Source organism: Oryctolagus cuniculus, chromosome X (assembly GCF_051225735.1).
Source record: "Oryctolagus cuniculus isolate XC-2025 breed Fujian yellow rabbit chromosome X, ASM5122573v1, whole genome shotgun sequence".
Classification (NCBI taxonomy): domain Eukaryota; kingdom Metazoa; phylum Chordata; class Mammalia; order Lagomorpha; family Leporidae; genus Oryctolagus; species Oryctolagus cuniculus.
The window spans coordinates 88,095,091-88,119,756 of NC_142888.1; the positions used below are offsets into that span (position 1 = coordinate 88,095,091).

The 24,666-nt window shown below is 41.6% G+C and overlaps 1 protein-coding gene across 3 annotated transcripts in view; it reads right to left on the reverse strand.

The window, feature by feature from the left end:
• The window catches only part of IL1RAPL2 (interleukin 1 receptor accessory protein like 2), a 1,320,043-nt gene that overhangs the window by 1,029,530 nt on the left and 265,847 nt on the right, over window positions 1-24,666 (reverse strand). The window contains exon 5 of one of the 3 annotated variants that reach the window (XR_016228120.1): window positions 20,411-20,922. The exons of the other annotated variants lie outside the window; for them this stretch is intronic. The gene's annotated coding sequence lies outside the window, so the exon portion shown is untranslated. Of the gene's footprint in view, window positions 1-20,410; window positions 20,923-24,666 lie in introns of those variants that run through there. 3 annotated transcript variants of the gene reach the window in all.

A 24,666-nucleotide genomic window follows, 5' to 3' on the forward strand; every position in this document is an offset into this window, starting at 1 on the left:
TCCATTTTACATTGATTTTGTTCTCCTTATATTAGCTTATCCCCCTAGGTAAGTCAAATTTTAGCACTTGTAAACCCAATTTCACAATCCTCCTCACCAACTGAAGTCTCTACGAGCCGGCTAACTTTCCTGAATCATCCTCCACTATTTCTTGCAATACTGTTGGCACAACCAGTTTCTGCTCAATTCTCTCCTAGGGCAAACATCTCCTATGGGCCTCTTTCTCCTATTATAGAGGTGTCTGGTGGTACCATATGCACCCCAGCTGTTACTAATTAACCCAGCCAGTCTGGCTCCAAGTGGATGACTCAGACGGCTGGCTTTCTTTTAAGGAACCAAATGAGTTTACACCAAATTCAGATTTAATAAAGTTAAACAATTTCATGAAGTGATTATAATTTAAACATGAAAAGGTTTCTTTGTGGTCCCCTTGAAAATTAGTTTCACCATTCAAACATGAACGGCATTTATGTTATATACTAAAATGGAAGTAGGGGAAAGACAGTCATATGATAATGAATAATTTATGGAAATGACAGAAAAAACGTGGAGGAATAACCTTGTGCTTATAAAAATCTGATGAATATTTGTGTTTCATAGAAATTAACAATTCTTACATATCTCGTCTCTTTTATTAAAAGTCCCTACGTTTTCTACAAAATTCAGAAGAGTGAAAATGAAGCAAGATGAAATTGTTAGGAGACTGAAAATCAGCTTTATAAACTGATACTGAGTCTATGTAAATATAACTAGACACACATTTAAAGCGATGAAATTGAAGGGAGCACCAAATTAGCAAAAGAGAACCATGATTGGGGTGAAAATACCATGCTTCTCTGTGTTTAAGCAAAGGCAAAAATAATACTATAGTGAACCTCAAGAAGCAACTCTTCTATAAAAATTAATTTCAAACTCAAATGCTCCAGTTTGAAGGTGCACTGTAGTCAGAACACCTACAAAATAGGAGTTCTACCATGCTCCTATAAAAGAAGCAATTTACTTCATGAAAATCTCTATAAGGTACAGAGTAGAAAGCTGTCTATCCTATCTAGCAACTTCTCAAAAGAAACTGCCACCTCATCAAGAAATGCTTCCATTTCATGTTTTTTTTTTTTTCCTAGTCCTCCTGCTCAGAAAGACATAGCACGAACACAGCCTCAAATTCTGGAGAAAAACCAATTTACAAAAGCAGATAAAATGAAATTTCCACAATGAACAATTGGAGTTTCAAGTATCAGATACTACCTACCTATAAATCACACTTTTGAGAGCATCACAATCACTGTGTACCCAAAAACTATAATGATAATTCTCCAATAATACAAAAATGCATGATTAATATGAAGCAACTAGGGTTACATAGACATATTTAGTGTTTTAGTTTTTAGAAATCAAAAGAATCAAATATTGTAGTATGGGGCAGGTATTGTGGTATGGCAGATCAAACTGCCACTTGGACTGCTTGCAATGCTAGCATTCCATATCAGAGCACCAGTTCAAGTCCCGGGTTACTCCACTTCTGATATAGCTCCCAGCTAAGGCACTTGGGAAAACAGTGGAAGTTGGCCCAAATACTTGGGCACCTGTCACCCCTGTGGGAGACCAGGATAGAGTTCCTGGGTCTCAGTTCAGTCTGGTCCAGCCCTGGCTGTTGTGGGCATTTAGGGAATGAGCCAGAGGAAGGAAGAGCTCTTTTTCTCTGTATCTCTGCCCCCTCCACTCTGTCACTCTGCCTTTTCAAGAAGATGTAAATAGACATTTTAAACGACTGTAGGGAAAACATTTTACGTTTATCCTCAAAACCCCTTCTCTCTGGGAGGAATACATACCTTTTGGTTTTACATTAGTATGACAAGTGTATTTCTGAACCAGTATGTATCCAAGATTATACAGGTTGAAGTCTACTTGCTAATGCATTATATAGAAATTTCAAATAACACTGAACACAGCAGATGGATTCCTACATAGCCTGACAACTGAAGAGAGAGGCACCAGAAGAGGGGGAAAAAAAAGGAAAACTTGCTCTCTTTTGGTTATATATCTAATTGTAAGCCAACAGTATGTTTACATTAGACTAATAAACTCCACTGGGCTTCAGATACACACAGGCAGAATAGCAAGAAGCAATCAGCCAATGTGGAGAGAGAAAAAGTCTTAAATACAAGAACAGAGAGAGATTTTAATTATAACAAATGAAGAAGGCCGCCTGCAACAGTATTTGATGCAGAGTTGGTAAAAACCATGAGTTCCCAGCTAAGAGAAGCAGGATGAATTACAACAGGGAAATTCTGTGAATGCGAGAAGGATCAGAATAAAAGCATAATATTAAACAATTGCCATAATTATAGCTAGAATTAGAGTTCATTTTACTTAAAATTTATCACCATAATATACTGAGGCAATATGACTTGGAAACTAAGAACGGAATCTGGAGTTGGTTTACCTATGTGTGAACCCCTGCCCTGTTATATGTTAGCCGTTTAGCATTAGGGAAGTTAATTGCACTTTGCTTTAGTTTCATTATCTATAAAATGGGAATCATAATGTTGTTTTCTAACAGTTACTGTATGAATTCAATTAGTTAATTTGTGCAATGGACTTAGTTTGGAACCTGACACATCATTAGCATTTAGTAATTATTATCTAGCTCCTTTAAAGATATGATTTCCTAAAAACCTTTCAATTTTTATATTTAGATAATCCCACATAAAAATTATCTTTTATAAATCTCTCCTGTAGAGAAGTATATTCAAATGACACAATAAGGCACTCCCATCTAAAGCTTTCACTAATTGTAGACAAAATACCTAGCTTAAGATACTAGTAATATTTTGCTCTTAATTTGGGTGTTGGTTCTGACTGTAATGACAAAAAACTCACTTATCTGTTCACTTATATGCATTTCTTCATGTACTGTATTTCAATAACATGCTTAAAATTATTTAATATTTCTCTAAAATAAGCTTAAAATGTAATGTGTCCTAAAATAGTCACTTCAGGTAGTTATGTTAGTGCATAAAGAAAAATGATGACCAAACAAAACTGATGTACTGCTATTACTCTGCATCAGCTTTTGTAATGTATCAGTTAGAATGTGGGGCAAGAACAAAGTGATTTGGGGGCTGGTGTTGTGGCATAGCCAGTTAAGCTGCGGCCTGCGATAATGGCATCCCATTTGGGCACTGATTCAAGTCCCAGCTACTCTACTTTTTAAAATAATTTTTATTTTTTATTTATCTGAGAGGCAAAGTTACAGAGAGAGGGAGAGACAGAAAGGTCTTCCAAGAAGTCTTTGCCGGTACCTATATCTTGCAGAGTTTCTCCAATGCTCTCTAATAATTTGATGGTGTCGGGTCATAGATTTAAGTCTTTAATCCATGTTGAGTGAATTTTTGTGTAAGGTGAAAGGTAGGGGTCTTGCCTCATGATTCTGCACATGGAAATCCAATTTTCCTAGCACCATTTACGGAATAGATTGTCCTTACTCCAGGGATTGGTTTTGGATCCTTGATCAAATATAAGTTGGCTGTAGATTTTGGATTGACTTCTGGTGTTTCTATTCTGTTCCATTGGTCTATCCATCTTTTCTGTACGAGTACCATGCTGTTTTGATAACAACTGCCCTGTAGTATGTCCTGACATTTGGGATTGCATCACATTGAGAAGTTTCTGTACTGCAAAAGAAACAGTCAGGAAAGTGAAGAGGCAACCTACAGAATGGGAAAAAATATTTGCAAATTATGCAACAGATAAAGGGTTGATAACCAGAATCTACAAAGAGATCAAGAAACTCCACATCAAAACAAACAACCCACTTAAGAGGTGGGCCAAGGACCTCAATAGACATTTTGCAAAAGAGGAAATCCAAAGGGCCAACAGACACATGAAAAAATGTTCAAGATCACTAGCAATCAGGGAAATGCAAATCAAAACCACAATGAGGTTTCACCTCACCCCGGTTGGAATGGCTCACATTCAGAAATCTACCAACAATAGATGCTGGAGAGGATGTAGGGAAAAAGGGACACTAACCCACTGTTGGTGGGAATGCAAACTGGTTAAGCCACTATGGAAGTCAGTCTGGAGATTCCTCAGAAACCTGAATATAACCCTACCATACAACCCAGCCATCCCACTCCTTGGAATTTACCCAAAGGAAATTAAATTGGCAAACAAACAAGCTGTTTTCACATTAATGTTTATTGCAGCTCAATTTACAATAGCTAAGACCTGGAACCAACCCAAATGCCCATCAACAGTAGACTGGATAAAGAAATTATGGAACATGTACTCTATACAATACTATACAGCAGTCAAAAACAATGAAACCCAGTCATTTGCAACAAGATGGAGGAATATGGAAAACATTATGCTGAGTGAATTAAGCCAGTCCCAAAGGGACAAATATCATATGTTCTCCCTGATCAGCGACAACTAACTGAGCACCAAAGGGGAAACTTGTTGAAGTGAAATGGACACTATGAGAAGCTGTACTTAGTTAGACTCATGAGGCCAGCTCTCAATGCCAATGCTAGTGTCACAGTATAACATGGAGGCAAGGGTAAAAAGTTGGTGCTCTAAGATAATTACCAGTCCAGGGGTCAAGGCTCAGAATGCACATGCACTTGACACCAGAGAGTGAATTAAATCAGGCAAGCACAAGAGGCACCAAGATGGCAGAATAGGGAGGGAGCTTACTGCTATAGTTTAGGGGAAGACAGTTTTGAAAAAAAGAGTGGAATCTCAGGGAAGAGTTAGAGAGAAAACAGCAGAGGAAACTCCACACAAATTAGAGGGACCCTGTGGACCTATGTGAAGGGTGTGGACGTGCACAACTCAGGACCCCAGCAGCCGAGAGCCTTAGCACCAGCTTTGGAGTGAGGTGAGACCAGACTGCAGCAGCCCAAGCCACTGGTGATATAGCTGTGGAAAGAGCCTGGAGTGAGGACAGTTTGGAGCCCTGTGGGGGACAGTGTACCTGCCAACCTAGAGGAAAAAAAGGGAGAGCAAGTTTCTCTCTCCCCAACTACCTGGGCACCAGTGTCCTGTAAGTAGCTGAGAGGGGGAGGGTGCAATTTTGGACATAGGAAATAGCTGTGCCACCTTGTGTCTGCGTGCCTACCAACAAGCTCAGAGTAGATGCCTGATTCTGTCTGGGGAAATCGATGAGTTAATCTGCCACTTGGGACTACTGTATCCCATATCTGAGTGCCTGGTTTCAGGCCTAGAACTCTGTGCTACTGATCTAACTGTTGATACACATGGGAAGCAGCAGATGTTGACCCAAGTATTTGTATTCCTGCCACCATTGTGGGAAACCTGAAAGGAGTTCCTGGCTCCTGGTTTTAGGCTGGCCTAGGGCTGGCTGTTTTGTGCATTTGGGAGTGAACCAACAGATGGATGATTGATTTCTATTTCTCTCTCTCTCTCTTCCTCCCTTCAAATAAATCAATTCATCTTTTTTTAAAAAAAGAACTGACATATGATGGCAATAACAAGGCACGTTCAAAAGCTATGTAGCCCATTACTCATCCAGGGAACTTAACAATTTTAACAAGGATAAAAGAGAGTTATGAGGCCGGCGCCGCGGCTCACTAGGCTAATCCTCCGCCTTGCGGCGCCGGCACACCGGGTTCTAGTCCCGGTCGGGGCGCCGGATTCTGTCCCGGTTGCCCCTCTTCCAGGCCAGCTCTCTGCTGTGGCCCGGGAGTGCAGTGGAGGATGGCCCAAGTACTTGGGTCCTGCACCACATGGGAGACCAGGAAAAGCACCTGGCTCCTGCCATCGGATCAGTGCGGTGCGCCGGCCACGGTGCGCCGGCCGCAGCGTGCCGGCCGCGGTGGCCATTGGAGGGTGAAACAACGGCAAAGGAAGACCTTTCTCTCTGTCTCTCTCACTGTCCACTCTGCCTGTCAGAAAAAAAAAAAAGAGAGAGGGAGAGTTATGAAAAAAGCCTATAACGTAGATATCTCTGTGAAGCTGATCTTATATGACAGGTCGAAAATCTTAAAGTACATTCCATCTTTCATATATAATATTTATCAATTTTTTAATCTAGAGAACACAGAGTAAAAAGCTGATTAAACATTTAGGTTGCTATTGGTGGCAAAAAGACCACTTGAAGAAAGAATTAAAAACACATGTATGAGAAATTGTATAGCACTTTGGAAAAATCACAAAGCTCACATTTGTACTCAGAGATAAATAGGCAAAAGCATTTCAGGATGCTAGGAAAAAACCAGTCCTCAACAAAAAGAACATGTTTCTAAAGCAATATTAACTAAAAAATTTCAGTTCATTGTATCGAGAACATAAACAATGGCATCATAGAAAGTATAAATCACAAAGCACTGGCTTAATGTCATCATTTAGAAGCACATTTTGCTTAAGTAAAAATAATGAATGCCCACACTTCATTGTCTCCGTCAAGTACATATGTTATAGCGTGACAACATTTACCAGTAGAGAGTTGGCTACCTATCCAGAGATGTGCTCACCATTGAATCTCAGTGGAGCTAGGTCTATTTCTTGGAGCCACTTCTTTGAAGTACACTTACTAAAACAAAAATACCTTATCTCTTCATCCACATCGTAGTCAAATATGCCTCATATTCAATCAGTGATTTGGTTAGGCTAGCTAGACCAACCTAACCCAATACTTGTTATTTCAAAGGCACATTTTTTTGTCTTTGTTTAGGACAGAGCACTCTAAATGCTCCCTCTTCACCAAGTCCTTTCATTTTTTAAAGGCATTTGGCTCTGAGCATGCTCAAACTGTCCTTTCCATATGCGAGCCAGAAGACCTTTTGTGAAATAGAAACAATAGCAGCAACCAACCTAACAACTACTATTTATCAAGCACTTATATATGACAGGCACTGTGCTATGTACTTATCTCACAGAAATAAAGGAAGTGTCATTGTTCCTTTCAGATGTAAGATTCTCCACTTGTATTCTTCATCCCATTCCCATCTGGTTTTTCTTCTTCAATTTCTCCTTCTTTAGTGGATAACCTCTACTGACACACAAACATGCCTAGAATTTACCTTTTTTATAAAAAAGATCCTTGACATCCCATCCAGCTACCATCCAAATTATTTATACATCTTCATAACCAAACTTCTCAAAGAAGTCAAATTCAGTAGATATTTCTGTCCTGATTTTTCACAGTTGACCACTCCTTCCTTCTTGAAATAGTTTTTTAAATAGGTCAAAGTATTTTTATATAAGGTAAAAAAAATTAATGTATTTCATATATACATATTTAGAAACATAGTGATAACTAATCCCACTCAACCCTCCCTCCTGCCCCTGCTCCCACCTTTCCTCCTCCTTCCTCTCTTATTCCCTCTAAATTTTTACAATGATCTACTTTCAGTTTACTTTATACTCATAAGATTAACCCTACACTAAGTAAGAGTTCAACAAATAACAAGAAAAAATACTGTTCTCAACAGTAGAGATAAAGGCCATGTACAAACATCAAACCTCACAATGTCAATTTCACTCCTACATATTACATTTTTGGTACTCTGTTACCACAGATCAGGAAAACACATGGTATTTACATTTTTTGGGACTGGCTTATTATGCTAAGTATAATGTTTTCCAGTTGCATCCATTTGTTGTAAAAGAGAGGATTTCATTCGTTTTTATGGCTGAGTAGTATTCCATTCTCTGTCTCTCTTTCCACACACACCACAATTTCTTTAACCAGTCATCAGCTGATGGGCATCTGGGTTGATTCCATGTTAGCTATTGTGAATTGAGCTGCAATGAACATGGGGGTACAGGTAACTCTTTCATATGCTGATTTTATTGAAATAGTTTTCTATCTCAATTACCATGAAATGTATGTTTCTTTCCTACATTTTTGCATTAATTCTTAGTCTCCTTTGTTAGTTTCTCAGTTTCTATGCCCCAGAGACTGACCCTGGATTATCTTACCTCCTTTTTCTAAATCCTCACTCTTGGTTACCTCATCTAATCTTATAATTGTAAAATCTCTGGTTCTCTTAATTTAAGTTTCAAACTTCTCATAATCAGCCCTTCAGGCATGCGGATCCGGCTGAAAAGCCCATGAGACTATTTCAGGCATGGAAAGCCAAAACAGTCTGGGGAAAAAAAAAAACCTAAATGAAAGATCTCTGCGAGTGAGATCCCAGTGGAAAGAATGGGTCATCAAAGAAGGAGGTACCTTTCTCTGAAGGGAGGAGAGAACTTCCACTTTGACCATGGCCTTATCTAAATATGATCAGAGTCGGTGAACTCAGGGGACTTCCATAGCCTTGGCAGCTCATGACAAGAGCCTAGGGTGATTACTGAGGCCATAAACAAGAGTTTCAATTTGTTAAGTCAACAACAGGAGTCACTGTGCACTTACTCCTCATGTAGGATCTTTGTCCTTAGTGTGCTGTACATTGAGATTTAATGCTATAACTAGTACTCAAACAGTATTTTTCACTTTATGTTTCTGTGTGGGAGCAAACTGTTGAAATCTTTACTTAATGTATGCTAAACTGATCTTCTGTATATAAAGAGAAATGAAAATGAATCTTGATGTGAATGGAAGGGGAGAGGGAGTGGGAAAGGGGAGGGTTGCGGGTGGGAGGGATGTTATGGGAGGGAAGCCATTGTAATTCATAAGCTGTACTTTGGAAATTTATATTAATTAAATAAAAGTTTGAAAAAAAACTTCAAATTTCTGTAATTATAATAACTTATTAATAAAGCATACTATCCATATAAAGTCAATATTTAACTCATTTTAAATTTGTATCTCCAGTTCAGCATCTTGTGAACTCCAGATTTATACAAAAATTGTCTACCTTGATACCTTTCTATTGCTATTCCATTGGCATCTCAAACTTTCATAAAAAATAATCCCTTTCCATTCTCCACATACCCAAATAGGCTCCCTCCTCCAGTTTTCTCCATCTCAGTGAACACACCACCACAGAACAAGTTGTTCAATCTAGAAATCTAGGAATAATCCTCAATGCTTTCCTTTATTCCACTCTCTCTATAGTTCATCTTTCATTGCTCAACAGTATTAATAATATTAGTATCAAAAATACTAAGCATAGGTAGTTCCTCTTGAACACTTACTATTTGCCAGGCTTTGTGATAAGTGTTTTAGCTGTATTTATTAATTCGATCCTCAGAATAAGCCTCTGAGGTAGGTACTATTATTACTTCTTTTTCATATGAGAAAATCACAGCACAGAAGGTAAAATAGCTTTCCTAAACACACACAACTATTAAATGGTAAAACCCTTATTTCAGTCCAAGCCATCCAGCTCCATAGCCCATCCAACTAGCTACTATACTTGGCTACCTTATTTGTTTGATTTAAAGGGTGTCTTTCTGCTTAGATTTCTTGGGGGGGGGCAGCTACCCAGTTGCTTAGGGAAATTGCCTTCTATAAAAATCTTGTGATACATTTAACCTATGATATACAGGACCACAAATGGAAAAGAAAGCTTAAGTGACACATTTAAGGTAATAAAGGAAGTGAGTGTTGAAGTTAGAACTTAAACATCTTCATGATGCCTGAGCCCAAAAATTTAACCACTGGGCTACATTTGCCACCTTGTTGAATTTGCTACAGTGACAGATTCAAACTGCCCATGTGTTTCGCCAGCACCAGACCTTTATTCCCAGGTCATAACTAAGTTCTTATTGCACAAAGAAGACTTTACCTTAGGATCATAATGTCATGAAGAATCATTCTCATTTTTAAAGCCACAGTGAAGTAGGCAGGCATACAGGTTAAAATCGACTAGGTTTGTGAGCTGGAAGACCACCCCTTCACCATGCCCCTGTGTGACCTCACACCCTACCTAATCCCTTCACCATACCCCTGTGTGGCCTCATGCCCCTACCTGGCCGCACCTGGGTGCCAACCAGCCAATCAGGTTAATTAACCACTCCCCTTTGGAAGTGGGTTAAAAGCCTAGGACATGGTGTGTCCCGCCCTGCGCCTCCACGGCACCTGGCCTTCGGGCCACCCGCCCTAGGCTTCCTGGCCTAGATGCTCCTCCAAGTGGCTTGCTCCTGGTGCTTGGTATGAACCCAGATTTACCCCTCTCTCTCTTAGATAAAGCTCTCACTCTCCTCTGCATCTTTCTCACTGATGAGATGATTAGAATTCTTCTCTAAATATTAGGTAAGAACCCTCTTGGGCTTATTAATATTGGAGATTTATTAATAAGCATATGGTGATATTGTATGGCACCCCAAATTCTGGTAACATATGTGGCATCCCAGATGGTGCTTCTGGGGAAGTTTAAGGGACATTTTTTATATATATTTTAGGGGGTCATTTCCGATATCAACAGTTCTTTGTAAGCCCTCAGAGCAATGAGGCCATTCTATTTACAAAGTACTGAAGACTAAGGTGATGATGAAAGCATTCTTTGTATGAAAGGCTAGTTACATGCTTTCCTCCATGTACAAAGATGAAAATATTGAACTCATTATCATGAATGCAGAAACTCAAGCTCTTTAGCCAATAATAGAAATGGGAAGCTAATATACATCTAGTTGCTACTGAGGGGTTCAATCTAAATGACTTCTGTAAACTCTCAGGATAAAGACTGCAGACACTAGCCACGAATTAGAATTATACTGAAAATCAAATCCATAACTCTGGACAAAGTAATGCAGGGAAGTCACATAAGTCATACAGTAGCCTCAAAAAAAAGCTGCTTTTTTCCTAGGTAGCACTATGAGCTTAGAAACACAGAGGTGTTCTAGGGAATTAGCTGTAGAAAACCATAAGATTATTATTTTTTTTTTGACAGGCAGAGTGGACAGTGAGAGAGAGAGACAGAGAGAAAGGTCTTCCTTTGCTGTTGGTTCACCCCCCAATGACCACTGTGGCCGGTGCGCTGCAGCCAGCGTACCACGCTGATCCAATGGCAGGAGCCAGGTACTTATCCTGGTCTCCCATGGGGTGCAGGGCCCAAGCACTTGGGCCATCCTCCACTGCATTCCCTGGCCACAGCAGAGAGCTGGCCTGGAAGAGGGGCAACTGGGACAGAATCCGGCGCCCTGACCGGGACTAGAACCCGGTGTGCCAGTGCTGCAAGGCGGAGGATTAGCCTAGTGAGCCACGGCGCCGGCCAAGATTATTATCTCTGAACATAAAATTTAACTAGCATGGAATAAGCTATTTAAGGATTTTCCTAAACAGTATTTCTGTCCCCAAAGTGTATATACACTGGACTTGACTCTATTTTATTAAATGCTCCAAAATTTATATGGTATCAGTAGAGGAACTTAGCAAAAAGTTTAGAAAGCAAATATGGAAGGGGGTGGGAAAGAAGGGAAGATTATCAGAATGAAATCAGAATGCTATGAAAAAGGAAGAAGGAGACATTAAATTTACTTGCTTTGGTACTGGAAGGCTAAGTGTAAGAACATTCATGAAATTATTTCCTTTTTCCATGAACTTTATCTTACATAGAATCTTAATTCTCAGAACTCAGTACTACTAACTTTTACTCTAGCTTAAATGCATTATATATGCAAATGTATTCATTATACCTTACTTTTAAATCTCCTGGCTAGGCTCTTATGCCATGTTTCTCATAAAATTTAAAAATCACTTTGCATCTTCAGGAAAGCATTTGTTCTCATTCACTGCTCCCTGGCACACATCTCCTATGTCATCTACATACTTTTTATCAGTTTGTCCATGAATGGTTATTTCTTTGAAGATGTAAGGGGACTCTGAGCCAAAGAATGCAGGCAGACTCTAGAAGCTAGAAAAGGTAAAGAAATGGGTTCTCCCCAACACTCTCCAGAAAGGAGTGCAGCCCTGCCCATAAACTTTTGTTTTATTGAAATTCATTTTGGACTTCTGGTTCCCAGTATTATAAGATGTGTTTTGTTTTAGGACATCAAGATTATTTCAATTTGTTAGCATTGGAATAGGAAGCAAATACACCCCCTTTGCCATGTCTTTGCTTTCTTAGCTCTCCCTTTCTCCAGTACTGACCTCAAGCAAGTTTTTGTCTGACAACATCAGTAATTTGATCTCTCATCTTGATTTCCGCAGCCAAGGATGCCAAGATTAAGGGATGCCTTTATCTTCACATACCATTTGCCCCTCAGCTCTTGGCATTTATTTTCAACCATCCAAAGATCTGAGGGAGTTAATTTGTGGCCTCAAGTGACATCTGTCCCTTTCATTTATACCATATTCCTACTTTCCTATTTTGTTGTCCTCCCATATCATTGTCCTTTCTTCCTCCCAGGCTGATTCTGAAGTTATGAGAATCCAAAATGGACACAGCCAGTCACTGAAATCATTACTTGACTCTTACTTTCCCTGATGTACACAACAAAGGCATCCTTGTATAATCTAGGCTGCCATACAAAGGGGAAGAAGTTGATACAAAGAAGTAGGTATTTCTTTTAAATTCTTGCCTCTATACTGGTTGATCAGTACAAAGACAATTGAGGAAGGGTGACTATAGGTTGCTGTCAAGAATTCTATTCCTACCAAAGAAAGGCTGATAGGTATCTAAATATCTTCTTTTATATTAGATCACTATACAATTGGGTGGCATGTCTCATTAAAGCCCCCAACTATCTATTTAATGGCTAATCTGCATAACTACCATTTTTTCTCATCTCTAAGAATGACAGAAGATAAGTAGGCTCCTGAGGACCATGAGGGAGTTTGCAATACCGTTAAGAATGTAAAATCAACATATATGAAAAAATTAGAAATTAATGCAATACAATAAACAATCAAGAGATAAGTCATACAACTTTTATTCATAGCAAGGATGTACTAAAAATTGTTAAGAGAAAGGTGAGATCAGTGAAGGCTAGGATAAGTGGAGAAGGACTCTTAAATAGGTATTCAGATAAAAAGGCTGTATTGGGGCCGGTGTTGTGGCATAGCAGGTAAAGCTGCCGCCTGCAGTGCTGGCATACCTACGGGCGCCAATTCAAGTCCTGGCTGTTCCACTTCCAGTCCAGCTGTCTGCTAAGGCCTGGGAAAGCAGTAGAAGATGGCCCAAGTCCTTGGGCCCCGGCACCCATGTGGGAGACCCGGAAGAAGCGCCTGGCTTTGGATAGGCCCAGCTCCAGCTGTGGTGGCCATCTGGGGAGTGAACCAGCAGATGGAAGACCTCTCTCTCTCTGCCTCTGCCTCTCTGTAACTCTGGCTTTCAAATAAATAAATAAAACTTTTTTTTTTTTAAAAGAGTCTGATAACAAGTGTGGGTTTTTTCCCATTTTTAACTAAATTCCTCCAACACAAATACTATTTGTGAATGAGTATGAAAATGAAGACACCTGCTAAGTTTCATTCCTTGGTCAGGGCTAGCTCATCTGAGCACAGCTGTATTTTTCCTATTACTGAGGACAAGGTCTTTATCCCAGATACTGATATTCACAAAAATCTCCAAGTTGACGGACTACAAAAATGGAGAAAATAGAAAGAGACAGTAGCGGAAAGCAGATTCTAAGAAAAGCTAGAGAGAGAGAAGAGGAAGGAAGTGGTAATCACACTGGGCCCAATGTCTCCAAACTAGTGATGTTTCAACTAAGATAATAATAATGAAAAGCTGAATGTGATTGTAGCATAAGAACATGATTGACAAAATGACCATATTTTAAGTGGAGGACTGTAATTTGCATTGATCTGTGAAGTTTACAATACAGTGGCACAAAATACCTGGCATATAGATTTCAACATGTGCTCATTGAATGAATGACTAAACAGATGACTATGGAGTACAACACAAACCTGAGAATAGAGAGATTTGCTAGCACTATCTCTCCAACAATGCTCATGATCATGCTTTCAATGAGTGCTCAACCATGACACTGAGTCCCCAAAGGGTAGCCTTATGGTTCAGTTCTTGTCTTGATCTTCAGCCCCATGTGTTATCAGTCTTTTACTTGATCAACACATTTCACTCATCTTCCCTTCATATTCCCAGACCATCCCTTGCTTCTTCCATCTATTTCCTAACGTGATTCCGTCTCCCCATTCTACCACCTCTGACCAGCTTGCATAAATAACACTTTCTCAGAAAGTACTTTTCAGTCTCTCCTATGAGCTCAAGTATAAAACTTTGAAGCAGTATACCATGTATAATATCCATGTAATTAAGAAAAACAGTTGATAACAAGAAACATGAGCGTCTTGTCTATTGGAATCTTAGGAATCACTGTCATACATGAAAGAGCAGAACATAGGCCTTGGCCACTGCACTATGTCTTAATTTTTGGACCTGGTATAGCCTAATGGCAAAAGAAGAAACAATAAATGTAAGTTAAACAGGGCTAAGGACGAGTGATTCTCTCTGGCTGTTTACACTACAGTCCAAGAATTAGTCCCTTTCCTCCCTGCACATTCCTTCCTGAGGCAGAACATGTCCCACCACCACACCACCTCCCTCCTGTATATTCTGACCCATTCAACAATCAAAAAGGAACATACTAAAGGAATGGAAAAACAAATTTAGCCTCAAAAGACTTAGTGATTATATATTTTGTTTCTACCCTTTTATCCCTTCCATAGGCAAATGATTCCATAGGCCACCTATGTTCCGATTTCATTTCAAGTCCCCTCCTTACTCAGATGCTTCTACAAAACAGACTTTACTGGATACAATGAAATAAGTGTTGATGTTTTTGTTAAAGTGGTAAAAAAATAAAAGCTTCATTTTGTTTTCATTATCCATTAGAAAGCTGCTGTTTGCAATACTTTTATTGTGGACAAGGAATGTCTATAGGTCAGTTGCTACTTGCTGTACAAATCCAAGTATGATAATGAAATGCTAATATAGCATAGATAAGTCATTGACAGAAATACAGACAGTGTCATATTGTAAACAATAATAGTGTAAGAACCCAGTATGTTGTCTGCCTGGAGGGTATCTAGGGGTCCAGGTTAGAAAGTACTGAATTCGCCCAGCCCCGCAGCTCAATAAGCCAATCCTCTGCCTGCGGCGCCGGCACACCGGGTTCTAGTCCCGGTCGGGGCGCCGGATTCTGTCCTGGTTGCCCCTCTTCCAGGCCAGCTCTCTGCTGTGGCCAGGGAGTGCGGGGGAGGATGGCCCAAGTGCTTGGGCCCTGCACCCCATAGGAGACCAGGATAAGTACCTGGCTCCTCGCTTCAGATCAGCTCAGTGCACCAGCCACAGCGACCACTGGGGGGTGAACCAATGGAAAAGGAAGACCTTTCTGTCTCTCTCTCTCTCACTGTCCACTCTGCCTGTCAAAAAAAAAAAAAAAAGTACTGAATTTAGCTTGTTCATTCTTATTTCCTTCATTAGAGGGTGCTATTTGATGAGCAGCATGTTTATCACTTGAAATGAAATTCAAAACCCTCAGGTACATTTCAACTTTCTCAGCAGGCCATTCGCATTGCCCTTCCTGCCTTCACAGTACATTGTGCATTTTTCCTCCCCAAACTCATTAACCTATGGGAGAGAAGAGATATTTCTTATTAGAGCAATTGAAGAATTGACAGAAAAGGGGGCTAGAATGGCACCAAGATTACATCTGTACACAGGGCTCAGTGTCCTGCCACAATCGGTATTTAGTCTAAGTTATCAGATCATTCACTGCTTGTATGTTACTCACTAAAGACTGTAACCAGAGACATCAGGCCTTCTAGAACATCTACAGAAGGAGCATCATTCACTCTTATCTTATGCCATCCTCACCACAGGACACAGGCCCTGATCTCTACTGTGTCACTGTTGATGACTCACTAAGACAGCCATAGATGAAAGTCTACTGTCCTTTCTTTCCAAAACCACCTGCTTTGGTGTGCTCTCCATCCACGCCTTGCAGATAACTCTGACTTCGCTCTAGGAATCACCTTATTATTCCTGCTTATTGCACCTTGAAAATAGTCATCTCTCCTCCCTCAAAAAGTAAAAGAAAAAAAAACTGTTGGCTTGATTCTGCTGCCATCTTATTCTAGAAACCAATTATTTTGCTCCTTCTACTCAATGCCAAACTTAAAAAAAAAAATCTCAACACCTCCATTTTCCCAGCAGGACTTTTCTCCTTAATCTCCTGTCCTCTGCTTTTGCATTGAATCACTGCAATTATCCTATTGAAAGTTACATGTGACTTTCTTTTTTCCACTATGTTTATTCTTGAACTCAGTAGTTTTACTTGATGTTGATTATCCCTCCTTCCTTACTCTTCTCTTTGTTGTGTTTTTGGAGTGTTTTGGTCACTATCCAATTCTGGTTTTCTTATTTTTCTGGGCAATCAGTATCTGTCTTCCCTATGATCCTTTTTCTCGCCCTTGCAGATAACATTACAAAATTTCTGTCGTCAATTCTCTGGTCTTTTTATGTCTAGAAGTTTTTCCCTGGGAAACTGGAAAATGTGTTATAAAGTCAGTCTAAAGCAAATGCAAATGCTTACAAGGACCACGTAAAGAAAAAGATGGATAAATCCAAGATACAATTGTTGAGTAAAAGCTACCAGGTATAAACTATAGACTCAGCTCATGTTTCTAACATGGCAGTTGCATGATATTCAGCTCCATCCCATTCATTCCATGTATTACTAGGCCAAATGTTGCCAGCTTTTTTCATTTTTCCATCAGAAATCTGAAGTCTTAATTTTTCTGTTAAGTCTCCCATTTTTTAAATGTGAACCACTGATCCAGGGTTTTGTTTTTTTTCTTTAAATGGCACAGGTGGTATCAGGACAGCCTAGGTTATGCTGCATTGATATATGGTCCTAAAATCTTGGCTTAAGACAGAAGTTTCTACCTTACCCACATTGGAGTCCCATTACAGGTCAGTTGTATATCTGTTCCACATCATGGTCATCCTGGAACTCAAACTTGCAAAATCACTTTTGACTTTGTGGCAAAAGGGAAAGGAAATTTGGCAAGTCATGCACTTAAAACTGTGTACTCAAATCATAGTTTAAAGTTCCTCTTAGAAATGTTGTAGATTACTCTGTTTGCATTTCACTGGCCAAACTAAGTCATGCAGCCAAGGCTAATGTCAATGGGAAAAGGGAATATAAACCTCTCCCAGAGAGAGGCAGAAAGTATTTATGAATAATAGTACACATAGCCCTGCTGGCCAACCTATTAAATATAACTACTAGTGGCCCATTAGCAATTTGTGACCTGTAATGTTCAGGAAAGAAGAAGGAACCAAGACTTGGGAGACTGGGTTTGTCATCACTGCTCAGGAGCTATTTAGGGCTCTGGACAACTTCATCTGTTAGTCTGATCTATAAAATGAAGGACCTTGGGTAGATGACTTTTAAGGTCCCTTTACAGACTCACTATACTGAACAGCTCTGAGAAGACAGAAGACTACTGACACAGAACTTCCAGAAGTGATCTCATTCAAGTCCCAGTGTTGCATTATCTATGGATTGCTACACATTTCTACCTAGACACCTAACCATTAGCATGCCATAACTAAATTATTCTTACCTCCAACACCGATTTTTTTATTTGTGTATTGTTCCACTACCAAATCAATCCAGCCAGTATCTTTACAATCATTGTTACCTCTTTTCTCTTTTCAGTCCTCCATCTCCAGTCACTCAACAATTTTTAGCAATGTTGTCTTCCTGATATTTCTTTCATTCTCTCTTTTTCGATCCTATAGCAAAATTATTCATTCTGATTATCTACTCATGCTTGGTAAGATTTACCTGGCTATCTTGGCTATAGATACTCCTGCCCCTGAAACTCTACAGTTCTTATACCACCACCACCCCTCCAATTACCTAACTCTCACAATCTCACCCCTGGTCAAAAATTTTCAAAAAACATCACTTTCTTCCAGGGAAAGTCTAAACTCTACCTGCTATTCATGTAGCCCTCAGCAACTAACTGTAGAAATTTAAGTTTCTTAACTTCCTTGATCCTAGATGTCCCAATCTGTCAAATGGACATAACAAGAGCTTATACTACCTACTTCACAGGGTTATGAGTATCATATGAAAGAATGGTGCAAAATAAAAGATACAAGATAAACTACTGGTTAAGCAATCCAAAGATTCTATCACTACCAATGTGAATAAATTAATGGTGTTTTATATAATAAGGTTTCTGGAATGATTTTTTTTCTAGTGAAAAACCATCTAATGATTTTATTTGTAGAACCAGAGGTTGGAATAAATAACATCTCAGATTTGGAAGGGACCTTTGAGAGAAGTTAACTCATAACTACTGGCAATGTTAGAAAACTAGGGTAAAGATAGTTAACTTGTAGAAATAAAGAAAATTTCTAGTGGTTAATACCATGAGCTCTGGAGTCACTGAACATTTGTCCCAATCTTGAATCTCTGACTTATTATCTGTAAAAGGGTACTTCAAAAGCTAGCAGAAAATTGAATTAAAACATATGCTTATTTTGGTTAAAAAAAAAAGCAAAAACCTTTGAAATCCATGCACATGAGGGATCCTCAAAAAAATTCATTGAAACGTCATATTATGGGGCTGGCGCAGTGGCATAATAGGCTAAGACTCCATCTGTGAAGCTAGCATTCCATATGGGTGCCGATTCATGTCCTGGCAGCTCTTTTTCCAATCCAGCTCTCTGCTATGGCCTGAGAAAGCAGCAGAGGATGGCCCAAGTCCTTGGGCTCTTGCATGCACTTTGCAGACTGGAAGAAGCTCCTGGATCCTGGCTTTGGTTTGGCCCAGCTCTGACCGTTATGGTCATTTGTGGAGTGAACCAGAGGATGGAAAACCTCTCTGCCTCTCCCTAACTCTGTCTCTCCATTAATAAATCTTTTAAAAACGCATATTATGAAAAAATATTGCATAGATGAACTTGTTCAACTTAATTCGTAAGTATCATTAACATTTAATTTTTTTATAAAAAGCAAAAAGAGAATCAAAAGTCCATCTACATTACATAGTGACTAGAGTTCAATGTATTAACATAGTTAATACAAGACATAGTTGTATGAGAAGCAAAACATATACTATAATATTTACAGTAGTATCTAACTTTTGTAAATATATTTACTTATATAGACATGGGGAAATTGAGGAGAATATGCAACAAAAAGTTAACAGTAATTGTGGGGTTGCAATGGGAGGTGTGGGCTTGGGATGAAGAAACAGGCATTTTTACTTCTTCTATACTGCTGTGCTGGTTTTAGTTTTTACACGTTTGCATTATTTTATATTGAGAATGTTCAAAAGAAAACATCTAAGAGATACTTATATCTTAATACCATGAGCTCTGGAGTCACTAAACATTTGTCCAAATCTTGAATCTTCTAACTAGAAGCAAAGATCTTATAATATTAGAATGATATAACCTATTGCAAAGCATTGCCAATGCCCTGCAGATGTAGTGCTGAAGCCCTCTCCCAGTAGATAATATTTCCGGGAAAGTAACCTTCTGCTTACCTAGTATTCTCATAAAAATTTTGGGATAGGAAGAAGTTGTGGTCATTTATTTGCCCCTGATGAGTAGGTAGATTTGTAGCCAGAGTCTGCAGAACAGTTGTGAGTTACCAAGAGAATATTAGAACAAAAGAAAGTAAACATGACAAAAATACGTTCGGCTAACAAAATCCTTACTTCATGCAGGTGGTGTCACTTGCAGCTGCATATCCCAGGTGGAACTGAAAACCTGATTAACTATGCTTTCATCTGGAAACACAATTCCCTATCTACTGCTGTATGTAACTACCCTTCTAGTTTCTGGAACCCTTGCCATAAAGAAACATCACCTCAACCTCTATCTGTTGGCCTCTATTTGCCAATCTTGCCATTATCCTGCTTTGACAATCACACAGAAATATAAGTAGCCAACACTTATACATAGAGGACTACCATGAACAGGCACAGTGCCAACCCTGTCACATGGAGTATCTCAGATAATCCTTTTAAAAAACATTTTAAGAAGGTAATATCATAATTTTAATTTTAAATGAGGAAAAAGTTGAAGAAATAAAGCACATAGAGTTCATCACATTGTAAATAGTATATTTGTTTTTGTTTTTTTTTTTGTTTTTTTTTTTTTTTTTTAGTGGGAGGTAAAATAGCAAGGTTTATTAGGGAAGGGACATCCGTAAGGATGGATGGGCACCTCTCCAGACAGAGCCTGAGAGGGTGCTCAGTCGTTCGGACTGGGAGGGCGGGGGAGAGCGAGGCTACATGGTTGAGTGGAGAGAGTACACCTGGCCAGACCAGGCGGGCGGCTCAGCAGAGAGGCAGAGGGCTGAGCGCGCAATCCGGTTGAGGCTGGGGGTTTTTAAGGAGATGGGTCTTGCTTCCCCACCTCTGCTCCTCTTGGAACAAAGGGCTTTTTGGATATAAATAGAAAAATTTCTCTCTTGAAGGTCTGAAACAAAGGACTTTATGGATGCAAATGTTATCAGACAGGAGGAAGGGTGGGCAGGACCCCCTAGAGAATTGGAATCTGGAGCAGGGTGTTTGAAATGCAGATACTGGGATGCACCTGGGAGATTGTGGAAGACTGTCAGGCAGAAGGGGTGGGGACCTCCACCTGGCAGGTTATCAGGTAGAAGGGGGCAGGGCAGGGCAGGATGTGAATATCGGGCTGCCCCTGAAACACCATTGGGATGACCTTGAGATGCAGCATATGCTGGACATAGATATCTTCTCTTTAGGCCTTTATGTCGCACACACATAAGCTCATAAGTGACTTCCTGCCTAACATTCCCCCCTCAAGAGGCAATATCCAAAATTCTTCTTTGGGATTATGGATGGAGTTCTGTTTTCTGTAACTTCTTCAAAGCTGGCATATGGGCGTCGAGGGGGATTTGGGTATTTCCTCTTGCTATCTGTCTTATGGTGTGCAACAGTGGCCTTGGAAAGACTGTGCTGCTCAGTCCAGAGGGCTGCTCAGGTCGTCCAATGGAATGGGCTGGAAGCCTTGTCTGATGACCATTTAGAGTTCAACAGCTTTTAGTCTGTTAGAGACAAAACGAACAAGGGCATTAAAAACACATGGTCCAAAGAGAAGCATCAAGATTACAAAAGTTATTGGGCCAAGGAGAGGAAATAGCCAGGATTTCCATAACCAGATGTCAGGCCAGAAATCCCAGCCCTGCTTGGCCTGGTCCTGGAGCTGTTTGGCCTTGTCCAGGAAAAGTAAATTTGGATTTGTACCTGTCTAGTCTGATTGACCCAGAGACAACATTCTTCCTGGAACTTGGCACAGATACCTCCTGGAGCAGCAGTTAGCATGTCCAATATTTCTTTCTTTCATAACCTTTTGTGACTTCCGTACACCTTCTTCAACTTACTTGAAACATTCCATCATTTCCATTCCAGTCTAGAGTAAACTAGCCATCAGGATTCTTACAAACCATGTCCTTTCCTTATTTAAAAAGCTCTTTCCTTTTTAACCCTTCTTACCAACAACACTCTGTCCTTCTAAACCTTTCTTACCAAGCACACATTTCTATATTTGTGATGTTTTTCATAGAGCCTGCTTGGCTCTTTCTACCTTACTGGAAGACTGAGGTCTCCATGCAGAGTGAAAATGCCTTACAAATCCCTTGTGTGATCTAGAGCTCTGGTTAAGGCAATCAGTTCTGCTAACTGAGAAAAAGTTCCTGGGGGCAGAGCACGCTTCAATAACGTGCCATGCTATAACTGTTGCATACCCTGAGAAACAGGTCCTGTCTGACAAAACTGTTTCTGTCTATGAACCAAACCTCATCTGCGTTAGTCAGGGGGCTGTCTCTTGGGTCCCTTCTGCTGGCATAGATCAAGTCTATAGTCTCAGGACAGGAGTGGAGGGGACCACTTTCCTCTGGAACTGGCATTAAAGTAGCTGGGTTTAGAGTAGAACAATGTCTTATTTTTACCTGAGTGTCGCTCCCCCTCTTCGTGGAGGAACGACACAAGACCCTGCCTAGGCTTCATATCTGAGTCACGGCACCATTATGTCGCTCCCCCTCTTCGTGGAGGAACGACACAGGACCCTGCGCTGTTCTTTCGTCTGTTCGGCCCTCCCCGGGTTTGCTGCTGGTTCTTCCCGGGTTGGCTACTGTCCCTTCCACCTCCGTGGAAGGGCAGTTCCCCCTGGCCACATTCCCCACTTCCGCAGGGGAGCGGCACACCGCCGGCCGGCTCTTCTCGGGGGCTGCACAGGTGTTCCTTCAGCTAGATGTTCCCCTTAGATGTTCCTGGTGCATGCCGTCTCTCTCCTCCTTTATAGTCCTCCTCCGCCAATCCCAACTCGGCTGCCCACACGCCGAGTACGCTGTTCTCCTCCAATCAGGAGCAAGTCCTACAGTTTATTAGCTGAACTGGAGGCAGCTGTGCGGAAGCTGTTTACTTCTCTCCCAGCGCCATATTGTGGGAGAGCAGATGCATAGAATAAGTCCCAATTCCAGTAACTCAGTCCAGTCCGGGCTGCTCCCCACAGATCCCCCTTTCTTTTTATTTTTGGCGTTGATACGCGCCTGTCTTCGGTGTCCCGCGGCACACACTCTGCTCTACTTGCTAGAGTTGCCACAGGCTCTTACAAGTCCTATCAAACCGAATCCGGGTCCTCTCTTCGCCATGTTGTGAGGAGGTTTTTAGGCGCTGATGCATGCCTGTGTTCGGTGCCCTGCAGCGCATGCTCTGCTCTGCCTGCAGGGGCTTACAAGCCCTATCAGGCAAACCGAATCCAAGCCTTCTCATTGCCTTTTTGTGGGGAGGCCTTACTGATGTTAATTCGTGCCTGTCTTCGGTGACCTGCGGCGCATAAGCTGCTAGCCGCCGCAGGTGCTCATCGTGCTCATCGCCTCACTTAATCAGGCAGACCGAATCCAAGCTCTCACATTGCAGTGTTGTAGGGAGGCCTTTCTATTTCTCTATTTCTCTATCTCCGGGCATTCCCATTTCTCCCATTTTACTTCTATCTTCCAGCATTCCTATTTCTCTTTTACTTCTAAACTTCTGTTTCTCTTATCCCCGCGGCTTCCCGCTCTCATTCCATTTCTAAACTTCTGTTTCTCTTATCCCCGCGGCTTCCCGGCTGCGCCCGCCCCGAGGCTGCTTCTCGGCAGCTTTCCGGCGCCTCGCCCTGCCGGCAGCTTCACGGCTCCCCGCGGCTTCGCGGCTCTGCGCGGCTCGGCTTCGCGCGCTCCGCGGTCTCCACGCCCTTCGCGTCTGTACCACGGCCTCGCGCCAGCCCCGTTCCCTATCTACTTGTGCCCCGCACGCTCTCTCTGCGCACGGCAGCCTCCGCGAGTCACACAGCGTAGCTTACGTGTCCACCACTAGCATTCAATCTAAGTTCCCCGGGCTAGCCTGGCGAATTCAACCCAGCATACGTCTCTGCCCCACGATTTGGCTTCCCGTCCTTTGCTCCCCGGGCTAATCAGACGGATCCCAATCTGGCTTACGTTTCAGCTTCTGGTTTCAACTTTTCGCCCCCTATTCCCGGGCTAACTTGAGAACCCCAAAGTGGCTTTCGTGTCCGCCTTGGCCTGCCCCCCACGGCTTCAATTTCCCTAACATTTTTCTCTACCCGGTATGTTTCCCTAAGTTTTCTTCCAACAATATTCCTCCCTCATTTCTCCTGGCCTCTCCCCACAGTCCGCGTCCGAGTCTGTTTGTTCTAGCTTTCACTTTCGCTTTCGACCTTAGAGATTTCTCCCAGCTTCCCCCCGTAGTCCGTATCTGAGTCTATGCCTAGGCTTTCAATAGCTTCTTCCGGCACCCTTTTTCGTCCGGCTTTTCCCTAGGCTGTTTGCTAGTCTCTCTCTCCGATATTTTCCCAATTCTTCCCGTTTCTTCCCTCCTAAGTTTGCTATCCGTCCTAGGTTTCCTATCCGAGTCAGGTTTCCTATCCGAGCTAGGTTTCCTATCCGAGTCACGGCACCATTATGTCGCTCCCCCTCTTCGTGGAGGAACGACACAAGACCCTGCCTAGGCTTCATATCCGAGTCACGGCACCATTATGTCGCTCCCCCTCTTCGTGGAGGAACGACACAGGACCCTGCGCTGTTCTTTCGTCTGCTCGGCCCTCCCCGGGTTTGCTGCTGGTTCTTCCCGGGTTGGCTACTGTCCCTTCCACCTCCGTGGAAGGGCAGTTCCCCCTGGCCACATTCCCCACTTCCGCAGGGGAGCGGCACACCGCCGGCCGGCTCTTCTCGGGGGCTGCACAGGTGTTCCTTCAGCTAGATGTTCCCCTTAGATGTTCCCCGTGCATGCCGTCTCTCTCCTCCTTTATAGTCCTCCTCCGCCAATCCCAACTCGGCTGCCCACACGCCGAGTACGCTGTTCTCCTCCAATCAGGAGCAAGTCCTACAGTTTATTAGCTGAACTGGAGGCAGCTGTGCGGAAGCTGTTTACTTCTCTCCCAGCGCCATATTGTGGGAGAGCAGATGCATAGAATAAGTCCCAATTCCAGTAACTCAGTCCAGTCCGGTTTGCTCCCCACACCTGAGGGTTTTCTAGAAGGAGGACCTGATACATTGGTATCCTGCTATCTGTGAGCCAGTGAGAGCCCTTTTGCTCTAATAGAGAATTTATTTGATGTGAGGTATAAAGGGCGATATTTTGCCCCAATGTAATTTTAGATACCTCCTCTCTCAGCAAGGCAGCTGCTGCTATCATCCTTAGGCAGTGAGGCCATCCTTGTGCAACCATGTCTAAGGTTTTAGAAAGGTAGCCCACAGGTTGCTTAACAGGTCCCAGTTCCTGAGTTGACA